General features: G+C 31.3%; 2 long non-coding RNA genes across 2 annotated transcripts; both read right to left on the reverse strand.

Annotated features, from left to right (window-relative positions):
- On the reverse strand, nucleotides 763-1,372 carry LOC110266262. Its single transcript, XR_002353389.1, has 4 exons — nucleotides 1,351-1,372; nucleotides 1,127-1,261; nucleotides 879-990; nucleotides 763-808 (listed from the first exon to the last, which is right to left on the reverse strand). It is a non-coding gene; the product is annotated as an uncharacterized LOC110266262 (long non-coding RNA).
- On the reverse strand, nucleotides 3,451-3,905 carry LOC110266299. The gene is made up of 3 exons (XR_002353528.1): nucleotides 3,705-3,905; nucleotides 3,606-3,627; nucleotides 3,451-3,477 (listed from the first exon to the last, which is right to left on the reverse strand). It is a non-coding gene; the product is annotated as an uncharacterized LOC110266299 (long non-coding RNA).

A 12,079-nucleotide genomic window follows, 5' to 3' on the forward strand; every position in this document is an offset into this window, starting at 1 on the left:
ATATATATATTTCACAATCTGCTGTTTATGTTATAAAATATTGTTTTTTGTTACTATGGTTTAAGGGTTTTAGGGTTTAGGGTTTAGGGTTTAGGGTTTTAGGGTTTAGGGTTTAGGGTTTAGGGTTTAGCGTTTAAGGGTTTTAGGGTTTAGGGTTTACGGTTTAGGTTTTAATGTTTAGGATTTAGGTTTTAGTGTTTAGTGTTTAGGGTTTAGGGTTTAGGATTCATGGTTTTAGGGATAAAGCATCAGGGGATAGATGTTTGGGTGTATATTCAACTTTCTTTGGGTGTAAAAAAAGTCAGGTTATGGGTGTATATTTGGTTTGATGTTTTCCTTCATATTATAGTACCTGTAATTCAAACATTTTGAATATAGCAGAGAGAGTTTTACTCATAATTGGCAAATTTTTACAGCATGTGTTCAATTTGTTACAAGACTATATAACAGTTACATTAATCAGTGTCTATATCCTTAGAATCTATCTGACAATATGGACTCAATAACAATGAGGATGGCTTGGACAGTCTTATTGCATTACTTCCCCTAATGGCTTCAGCTTTGTCTTGATTCATTTCATGGAATAGAATCCGGGAAACATATTCTACTCTAAAGTGGTCCATCTCGTCCTACAGTTAAAAAGAATATTCTGTTTAATCAACCATGTTAATTGAGTAAAGTAATACAGAGTTATTTAGTTTTAAACACATTTACCTGGGTCCAATTGTGCCACTCATAGTTCAGCCTTTTAATGTTTGCGGCCTGAAATATCTCAAGCCACTTCATTACGTAGATAGCACAGTCATAGCTAAAAACCAAGAAAATAAATTACAAATTACATATAGGAAAGTTTCATTTTCAGAGTGAAAGATTTATACCTTGTCTTTTGGCCTGAGATGTGAAGGTATGGTGGTACAATTTCCTTGTCCTTGTCCCTTGTCTTCAGAGGTGCCCCCCAGCATATACTTTAATTCGTGAAATTACATATCCCTTAAAACACAAAACAAATCAGTAATACATGAATAAATTCAATAAAGGGATACACCCAAAGGAGCACAAAGTTACACCTTATATTGAACAGAAATACACCCAACTATTAAAATACAGAACAAAGAAACCAACTTACAATGAATGTATTCAGGGCAGTTCTCTCATCAGACGGAGATTTCGTGTGATATGGGTCGACTATATAAAATTTTTGCTTTCTTGTATCAGCCAACCATAACCATCAATGTTGTGAATGGCAAACAGGTGCAAATATCTGAAATATGTTCAGATTGAACACTGTTTTAGTTTATTTGGCACATAAGTAAAAAATGGTAATAAGAAGTTTTAGAAATGAAAACTTACATAACGATGCGATGCTAATTTTTTAAGGTCAAAGAAGGGTATAAACATTGGGTAGTCTTCCACCCTGAATAACTTATTATTTTTAGACTGTAAGAATACCCCTTGTGGATGATTTGCAATGGCCATGTTCTGCAAAAATTGTGAACCACCAAATGAATACAGAAAATACACCCAAACGAATGCAGAAAATACACCCAAATTAATACACAACTTACACCCAATTGAACACAGAAAATACATCGAAATAAACACATAAAATACACCCAAAATTCGTTGAAGCAACACTTACCACAATATCAGGGGGGAGACAGTATACTTCTTCTTGAAACCTTTTAATCTTTTGCTGGTTTAGGATGAAGCACTTGGCAGAGACAATCTAGAAAAAGATGCCGAAATCAATTTTACATCAATCAGCATTGCAGTTAATTTTGGTGATAAAAACATTAATGTTATTGTAATATTACCTCAGCTTCTATATGCGTTTCAGTTGCGAGTGATGCAAGGTGGAGTTTTGACAAAATGTATTTATCTTGGGCTTGGAGTGTGTAGACGGTGTCAAACTCATTAGTTAGTCCATCTGCGTATGTCTTCACTCGTATGGCCCAGAGGTAGCATTTCTCTTTCATGTCAGAAGTATCTTCATTCGTCCTCGCAGGAGTTTCAAACTTCTCGAAACTCTCTCCGCCACTCTCCTTTCGAATCTATGGACTTTTTTCTTTTGTTGTCACCCCACCACTTGCAATTTTTTGTACCAGATCCCCTAATTGTTCTAGCAGTTTTGGGGTTTCAGGAGTTTTTGCCCTCTCTCCATCTTGCGTTGACGCTCCCTTCTGCGTTGCTGCTTCTTCTTGGCTTGAATCAGTCAAGCCAAGGCTGAATGATGGCATGAGATCTATTTTAGGAACATACGATGCTGTCCGTGCCATCATCATCAGCGCAGCAGCGTCTTCTGGGGCTGGATTACTGCGTGATCATGTATAACGTATTATAAGAATAAGAATATACGAATGATAACCAAACATTGATTTTACTCTGATGAACTTATATTTTAGATGGAGCTGGGGAAGCGTGGGTGTGCTTTCTTCAGGTTTTTGGGGTGGTTCAGGAGTGCTGCAGGGTTACATAAAATTAATCATGTTATAAAAAAACTAGTCAGGGATCTATCGTGAAATATACACCCCAACAGGGGCAATATACACCCAAACTGTAACCAAATACACACCCAAGACTATTTATTACCTTTTTGTAGTTCCTTCAATTTGTAGCACAGGGTTGGTTCATTTTCTGTCACAGGTGTTTGTTCAATTTCTGGCATAGTGGTTGTTTGGGACAGTGGTAGACAAACTTGAATCGGAACTCTAAACAAGAAAAAAAATAAAAGGTTAAAAAAGCCTCCGAAAATAAAAAGGTTATAAGGTTGAAATTTTCTTGAAAAACTCACATTGCAAGCGCTTCGGACTGTGTCTCTTTCCTTACAACCATCATGTTCTCTTCAGCTGGCTCACTGGCTGACTTTACAACCAGACTCAACCTAAAATACACCCTAAGAAAATTAAAAATACACCCGAAGCATTCAAAAGAAAGACAGGCTTTGTTTTTTGAGAACTTACATACTTGCAGTTTTTGCTTTTTTTTCCTGCCTTTTTTTTTCTCGAATACAATATTAAAGGGATTTTTTTCTAAAAAAAATATATACAAAATTAGAAGTAGAAGGTAATACAAGAATAAAAGCAACGGTTATTTGCAAGAGAAATTACATGCTCTCTGCCGGTTTGTTTACGCTACTTTGGTCTGTGTGTCCTTGAGATGAAGGATCATCACTTCCTAAGTTTATGTCCGGTATTCTAAACATAATAGAGTACATGTTATTCATAAAAAATACCATACTGTTAAATCAAGATAAGAAGATTTTATCAAATAAAGCTTCTTACGTTTCAGATGAGACATAGTGACCTTCCGTCGATCGCAGGTCAGCTTCTTTCTCCCTGGCAAACAACAAACAATTATTAGCAATGAAAACAACTTAAAATCTTAAATATACACCCTAACAAGACATACCCCTGTGCAGTATATTTTTCATTGTTTTCCCTTAAGAATTCATCTAATTCTTCAGTTCCAATTTCAGATCTGACAGTACATGCATAAAAGAACATGTTAACAAATATAATTTTGATGATAGACGGTAATATAACTTACAAAGTACTGTACCCATGATAGGATTGATCTTGCTCAGAAGATGAATCCTCAACAATGACCTTTTTCTTTTTGGATTGTGTCCTGGGGGAAAAAAATAAGTATGAATCAGAAATACAAAATTAATTTGATCACAAAATACTAACCAAAGAAGTGATTACTTTTGTGGTGTTCTCTGAGTCTTTTTCTTTGTTTTTTGCTTCTCTACTGGTGATGATTCTTCGCTTCTAAAAGTTAATAAGAGACGCTCTGTTAATACATGAAATCTTGATAATAAACCCAAAGAAAAGCAGTAATAATTTCAGAACATTACTCATTATTTGATTCAGATTCTGAATCAGAATCCTCCTGAATCTTCTTTTTTTTTTTTTTGGACTCCATTCTGGAAGGCAAACAATCATTATTTATAAACATACTAAAAGGAAAAAAATACACCCAAATGAATGCACCAAATACACCCAAATGAATTCATAAAATACACCTGAATGAATTCACAAAATACACCCAACTGGATAAACAAAATACATCCAAGTATGTTACTTACTTTTTGGCTTTTCGGGTGGGTTGTTTCCTTGTTGAATCCTCTGAGTCTTCTTCAGTCTCAGACTCAGAGGTAGAATGGACCTCACTTTTAGTTGTTTTAGTCTCAGATGATGATGATGAAGTCTCAAATGATGATGATGAACTTGCCTTCCTTTTTTTTTTTTGTTTTTTTGGTTTCTTCTTTTTTTTCTTTTTTCTCTATTTCTTTCATTTTCTCCTTTGTTTCGGACATCTTTACAATTTCCTGAAACATTAGAAATTTTAGTTAGTAGCATTCAGGTAAATAAAATACACCCAAGATATTTTTGTTCACTTACCATATGTTCCTCCATTTCTCCCCTCATTCTTTCAACCAACTGCTCTTTAGTCCAGTTGGCAATCCAGGGTTCTGGAGGTCTTTTTGCCCTCTTCTTGTCTTTATTTTTTGATAGATGAAAGTAAACTATCATCAGGGCAAACAGGCAGCCGTCAATTGCCTTTTTCTTTTGCAGATTGTAATCTGTTATGCCCTTGATGATAAAATTCAAAACATGTGCTCCCCAGTTCCACTCTGTTATTGTGTCCATCTTGAAAATTGGTGCCAGGTGCACAGGAGAGATTTTGTTTATTGTTGTTGGTAACAGGAACGCCATCTGTATATAGAGGATGAAAATCCTCTTGAACATGAGGCGATCCTGTTCATTATCAACACCAATAGCCATCATCTCATCTGTCAGATTTTTGAGGATCTTCCCCTGGAATCTTCTAAAAATTTGTTTATCGTCTTCAGAAAGATCCTTATAATTGATTTTCTGAGGAAATAGATCTCCTACAAAAGGAAAATAACATAGTATAAAAATCACTTGAAATACACCTATGTTTGTAGCGAGTTACCTGACGCGTTGATGCCAAGCGCAGCCCCTATTATTTTTGGTCTTACTTTAAAGGAACCGTAGCCGGTTTTGAGTATGTTTTCCCCTAATTTAAAGGAGTTAGCCAACTCCTTTAATATTTGGTGATGCACCCTTAGCGGCAGGATGTGCATCAGGCCACCAAATCCTAAATCCCTAACAATTTCTTTCTTCTCCTTGCTCATATTTCTGAATTTGTCACTCAACAAATGGGTTGCACACTTAAGGTCTTTGGTTTGCTGTAAACAACGTAAAATTAGAGTCAGATATATTTCTATTTTGAAAAGCTGATTTGATCTAAGACATATATTTGTTCTTACATTTTTTCCAGCTTGGTTTCTGCCTGCCATTTTTTCTGAAATGAAAAATACACCCATAGATATCAGTCAGATACACCATAGATCAGCCGCATACACCTATACAGATTTTCATAAGTATTTAATTAGATCAGTTCAAAATGATGTTTCAATTCACTCAAACATGCATAAATATACAAGGTCAAGCAACATTACAAGGTCAAGAAATATACACCCAAGGACAGGCAATATTTAGAACACTTGCAACAGTTGATTATATTACATTATATCAGTTCAGAAATATACACCCAACAGACTATGCCATATACACCTAACAAATTATTCCATATACACCCACCAAATTACGCAATATACTCCCAAAAATCAGTTACAACTAGAACTAGAACAAGAAGAACAGCAAAACCTAGAACAACTGAGAAGAACAGTAAAACCTAGAACCAAGAAGAAGAGTAAAACCTAGAACAAGGAGAACATTAAAAACAGTAAAATGATAGTTAGAACAAGAAGAACACTAAAACCTACAAGAACGTAGAAGAACAGTAAAACCTAGTTCTTCGATTTCGAAATGTGGAAAATCTACAAGATGAGTAAAATAATAACGTACCTTGAGTAATATTTCTTCGTTTTTTCTGGAGATTGTTGATGGAGAGTTCTATCTTGTGTTGTGGAGAGTTCTAATCTTCGTGACGAGTTCTATCTCTTCAGTTTGGAATGTTGCTCGAAAATGGACGGTTTGTGTTTTCTTCGAAAAAGGAGAAGTGGAAGAGTGCGCCATAACGAGCGCTTTTTGCGAAGCGCAACCGTTGAGTTACGCGCGTGTAAATGACACTCCATTCAAAGTGAGTGAGTGCGCGCGTATTTTTGATGGGCTGGGCCAACTTGTAACACTTGTAGGCCGTTTTTGCTTGTATGTGTAACAGGCCCGGTATCAAAAATTTTATATAAACAATTAATTCTGTATTGAAATGCTTTTTTTATATTGGGATTTGTTCTGGCCCAATTAAATAAGAAATATGGGTCTATCAAGTGGATTTGCACTTCGTCCGTACAACGAGACTCCTTCCACGTGACACAATTTTCACTGAGAAAATCTGGACAGTTGGTAAAAATTTTTGAAGAGCTAGAGTCTAGCAGAATGAGGACCTACCCAAACAAATCATGGATAAAGGAGAGAGATCTATCCCTCTCTTCAAGTACGTCACTATAACCTAATCTAATTACTTCATCGTATGGACGCTAATAACTTAAATATTAGAGTGTTTTTGCAAGCGGTTCCACTCTGCCAACCATTTAACGACTCGCTGGCGTAGCTCCTCATCCCAGAACTCATTTAGATCCCGATGTTCAACGTCGCTTTTCACCAACCGATTCAACGAGCTCATGAACAGGATTTAAGGTTAAATAGATTAGTGAAAAAGTTTTAATTTAAATCCTATAGGTTATATGAGATCTGCTTTTAATTGTAAGACTTTGTTACTCTAGTGCAATTTTTTTTAATTTTTTTAAATATGTTAAATTTTTAAATACCAATGCAATTTACTGATAAAAGGCAGGACATATATGTAATAGCATTGATTTAGGAGAGATAATTAGTTATTTTTTAATTAAAAAAAGTCATATATAAATTATTAAAATTTATTTATTAAAGATAATTCAATATTTATAGTGATCAAATAATAATAAAAAATATTAAAAATTAAAGGTCTCCAACAAATTTTCATTGGGAAATTATTATATTAATTAACAATTTAAATCTTGTTAGGCATAAATTCAGTATAAAATTAATTTTTTCAACAATAATCTTATCTTTCACGAAACTCGATCTTAATTTAATATCAGTAACATGCAAATTCCATAATCTTATTCTTACCCATGACAGGTGAGAACGAGGATGATGAAGGCAAAGAAACTAATTAAGTATACGTGAACGTCATGCATGACGAACTTGAATTATACTATTTTTATAGTAACTATCGAAGAAGAAGAAGAAAAAGGGTATGAATCAACGCATCAAATGCAAATGTCACTTGTGCTAGGTAATGTCAATGCTTGCCGCTAACTTAGCAAATTCATTGAAAGAATCGAAACGAAACCGGTAAAAGAAAATAATAATAGGGTACTCACCAAAAAAATGAATAAATAAATAATAGGGTAGTCATCTAACTACGTGACATGTACCAAATATATTTAATTTTATGTACCAAATATATTTAATTTTATCGAATCCAGTGGAACGGCGCCTAATATATATTAATTAATTTGGTTTCTGGAAGACAATGACACATTAGGTACTCTTTGGAATCTAATCAATATGATAATCAACTCATTAACCAAAGAGAAGCTAAGAGAGACAAAAGGGGCATGTGTGTTGCTTTCAAGTTGACTTAACACAAAAGTTAAACTTAATATCTTACTAATAAATCAAATCAAATCAAATTGAAAGACTTTGCATTTGTTAATTTTCTTTAGATTATTTTGGAATGAGGCACAAAGATTCTGTCATATTTTTAAACCCATTGTTTTCGCTCTCGTTTAATACTCTTTTATTTTAAAATAATGATCGTTTTAATTGTTTTTATATATTAAAAACAATGTATTTAGGTACAAAATAAATTTAGCTAGATACATTTCAATAAGGTCAAGTCTCTTGTGGTTAAAATAATTGTGATGGTTAAAGATGATAGATCAATCTAATAGCAATACCTGGGAGTCGTTAATTTATATTAGGATTAAGTACTTTTTTCATCCCTAACGTATGAGGTCAAAATCAAAATCGTCTTAATCTTTTTTTTTATTAAAATCATTTTAATATTACAAAACATTATAAAATTGTTTTCTCGACCAAATGTCAGAAAAACTGAGAAAAGACCAACAATAAGCATGAGAGACTTCTTTGTATACAGACTTCAAAAAAGGACTACCGAGTCTCAAATTCTTTTGCGGTAAAAAAGATTACTGTAACAATTCATAGTAGACACCTATACTATGATTGAGTCAGACCGGCTTTTATACTTATAATTGAAACAACCAAACTTCAGGCTAGGCAAGTTCTAGTAATTGCATGAGTGTATGGTTCGTGGTGAAACTAATGCCATTAACACTGGACAAAGAATTATTCTCTCATAGAGCTTTATCGGTGGTCCAAGGTACATGTTCAACAATTGCAAAGATGTTTTTGCAATATGTAAATATGCTGGATATCCAAGTTACTTTATCACTATGTCATGTAATCCAGAATAGAATGAGATAAAAAGAGAGGTAACACCCCAAGGACTCCATGCAGAGGATAGGCCAGACATCTTATGTAGAATATTCAAGTTGAAGGTTGATAAATTAATTAATTAAGACATTGAAGAAAGGAACATTCTTTGGAAAGATTATTGGATGTAAGTATAAGGGTTAAGTACTTTTTTCGTCCCAAATGTCTGAGCTCAAAATCAAAATCATCCCTGACCTTTTTTCTTTATTAAAATCATCATCAATGTTACGAAACATTATAAAATCGTCATTTTCTATCTCAATTTTATTTTTTTCACCAAATTACCCTTAACCATTAATAAAAAAATAAAATAAAAACAAAACCCCACTCTACCCCCACCCCACTATCTCTTCGCTCTCTTCCCTCCCATCTCCTTTGTCAGTACTCTTCGAACTCCCCCTCCCCCCTCCACAACCCCAAAAATCCCATCCCACCATCATCATCAGAAACAAAAAAAATTATAAAACAAAAAAAATTAACACACGCAACACATTCTGCATCAACATATTCTGCATCACACACGCAACAAGATAAAGCTGTAGCACCATCATCATGCGATTACTGCAATAGCTCCAGATCAGTTCTATATTATAGAGTAGATTCAGCGAAGCTCTTTTCCAATGCAGCCGCGAGGTTATTCAACAAGGTTAATACTATGGTGATGAAGACATATTGATTATTTAGGTGATGAAAGTATGTGACTGAAGCTGCTTCTATACGCGTGGCATCGATGCTGGGAGGAACTTCAACAATTACTGAATCAAAGTCAGAGCCATATGTCATGTTGCCATCCATTTTATTGTGATTAGCTTAAGTTAATTTTAATATTAAAGATATTAATTCGTGGGCCATTTTTGTATGGGCCTATTACTTTTTTATATAAAATGTGGATATGGTTTCATTGTTTTTTATAATCTAAGAAAAAAGATGTTATGGATTTAGGGTCAATTTATTTTTTGGTAATCAACCAAGAAAGAGGAATATTAGTAGCAATGACTAAAATTGGAGAAAATTAGTTGCTGGTAAACAAAAACTTGATGGATCGACTAACACTAATTAAATGAGTGAAAAATTGGAAAAAGTGGCCATAACAGGAAGAACAACAGTAGCATTATAATAACAACAATAATGGCAATGATGATAATAATAATAATCAGTAATATCTATTTAAGCAAGTATTTAGAGTTCAAATCTCGCCTTGTGTGTATAACAATTCATTAGTTAGCGACAGACCCTTAATAAATAGAGCATCAATATGTGGTGGATTAGTCATCGACTTACCGAGTTAAAAAATCCGTAGAAACAAATTATATTTGTATTTAAAATAGATTAATTTTCCATTAATAGTAATACTTATGGACTTTTGTTTTATTGAAATTTACTTGGGACAATTTTATTTGTTGGTATCATATTCATTCTTGAAGTAAAAACAATATGATCAGCATTGTTACTTGTTAAAAGTTAAAACTTCACATTTTATGAAATAATTTCTAAATTTTCAAATTCATAAACTTATGTCGTTACAAAAGTTATTAGATCGATCGATTAATATTTCTTGGTAACATATTGTACCGAAACACTATCATTGAGTATTAGTTAGCGTGAAGAGAAACCAACAACAACTTTTGTTATTCAATATATAATTTATTCTATTAAAAAATAAATTAATATTTTCTAAACTTGTAAATATATTTTTTTCTAATTTTTTACACTATTTTATTTGACAATATTTACCATTAAAAAATAACAAATAACTATACTATTTTACAATATCTGTGATGTACAAAGTAATTTCTTATCTTAAAATTAATTTTGGTTAGTGAGATAAAATTTAAAATATTTTGTTATTTTCTTACTCAAATTTAAATTTAAATTTAGAATTGATTAACAACTCATTTTTTTAATTCAATAAAAAAATAAATTGGTTCGATACAAAATATTGAGCATTTAACAATTTCAATCATTTAAATTTTAGTTACCTTTAAATATGATTATGATACTTAACTAAGTATTATATAAGAGAAACCAATAACAACTTTTGTTATTCAATATATAATTTATTCTATTGAAAAATAAATTAATATTTTCTAAACTTGTAAATATATTTTTTTCTAATTTTTTACACTATTTTATTTGACAATATTTACCATTAAAAAATAACAAATAACTATACTATTTTACAATATCTGTGATGTACAAAGTAATTTCTTATCTTAAAATTAATTTTGGTTAGTGAGATAAAATTTAAAATATTTTTTATTTTCTTAGTCAAATTGAAATTTAAATTTAAAATTGATTAACAACTCATTTTTTTAATTCAATAAAAAAATAAATTGGTTTGACACAAAATATTGAGCATTTAATAATTTCAATTATTTATATTTTAATTACCAAAAATTAGATTAAAAATTAATTATAAACTTAATAATCGATAATATATATATTATATTAGTACGTAAATAATAATATCTAATGTATTAATTATTTATTTTTTTGACAGAATTAATGTATAATCTATTGAGGATTGATTTATTATCTAAATTTTTTTTCATAAATTTTGTAATATGTGAAAATAGTGATCTTATTTTTATTATTATTTAAGAAATTTTTCACAATTTTTTAATTATGTAATTAACTTAATTCATAACCTTTATTATTATTTTTATACTAAAAAAATATCAATTTATACTATTTACATATTTTTCACTACTAATAAATAAATAAATATTTGTATTATTATACTTATTGTCCTAGATAATGACTTAAGTTACTTATTTTGTGTGTTAAATAATATTTTGTATGTTAAATTTATTAAATATTAAGATGAAAAAATATTCAATAAATTATATAAATAGTCATTACAGAAAAGAAAAAAATTATATATCATATATAATAATTCTTGATATATATAGTGTCATGTTAATATTAAGATTATCTATTTTAATTATGTGAGTAATTATTGTTATTTTTACTTTTTTGTTACATTAGAAAATAATATTTAAAATAAAAAAAGAGATAATTAATTTTTTTTAATTTGAATTAAAAAATATGTAACTTTTATATATACTAAGTGTTATAATATTAAATAGTATAGTATTTGTTATAACAATGACTCAAAATATTAATCCAAAATATATTTGGGCCTATTAAGACCTCAATGCAAGCAAGATCAACTAAAATCCATTGTTAGGGTTTCAAATCCGACTTACGTTCATTACCTTAAATGCCTAATGCAGATAAAGTCCACGTGTCCCCTCTTAAATCGGCTCAGATTGGATCCCGTTGCTAGTTAGATATGGTAATGAGTACTCAAGGGAGCGTGAGAAGCCCCCTTCCCATCCCTCACTCATATTTAAAAAAAAAATGCCCCGTTCCTTCTCTGTCATTGCAAGTTCCTGTTTGATTACCCCTTAGGGAACGCAGATCTCCTCGAGTATCTACGAATATTCTTTGAAAACTTTTGAAAAAAATTAACACAAAAAGATATAATATAATAATCATAAAATAATCAATTCAATATAATTCAA

This window comes from Arachis ipaensis, chromosome B09 (genome assembly GCF_000816755.2).
Source record: "Arachis ipaensis cultivar K30076 chromosome B09, Araip1.1, whole genome shotgun sequence".
In the NCBI taxonomy this organism is placed as follows: domain Eukaryota; kingdom Viridiplantae; phylum Streptophyta; class Magnoliopsida; order Fabales; family Fabaceae; genus Arachis; species Arachis ipaensis.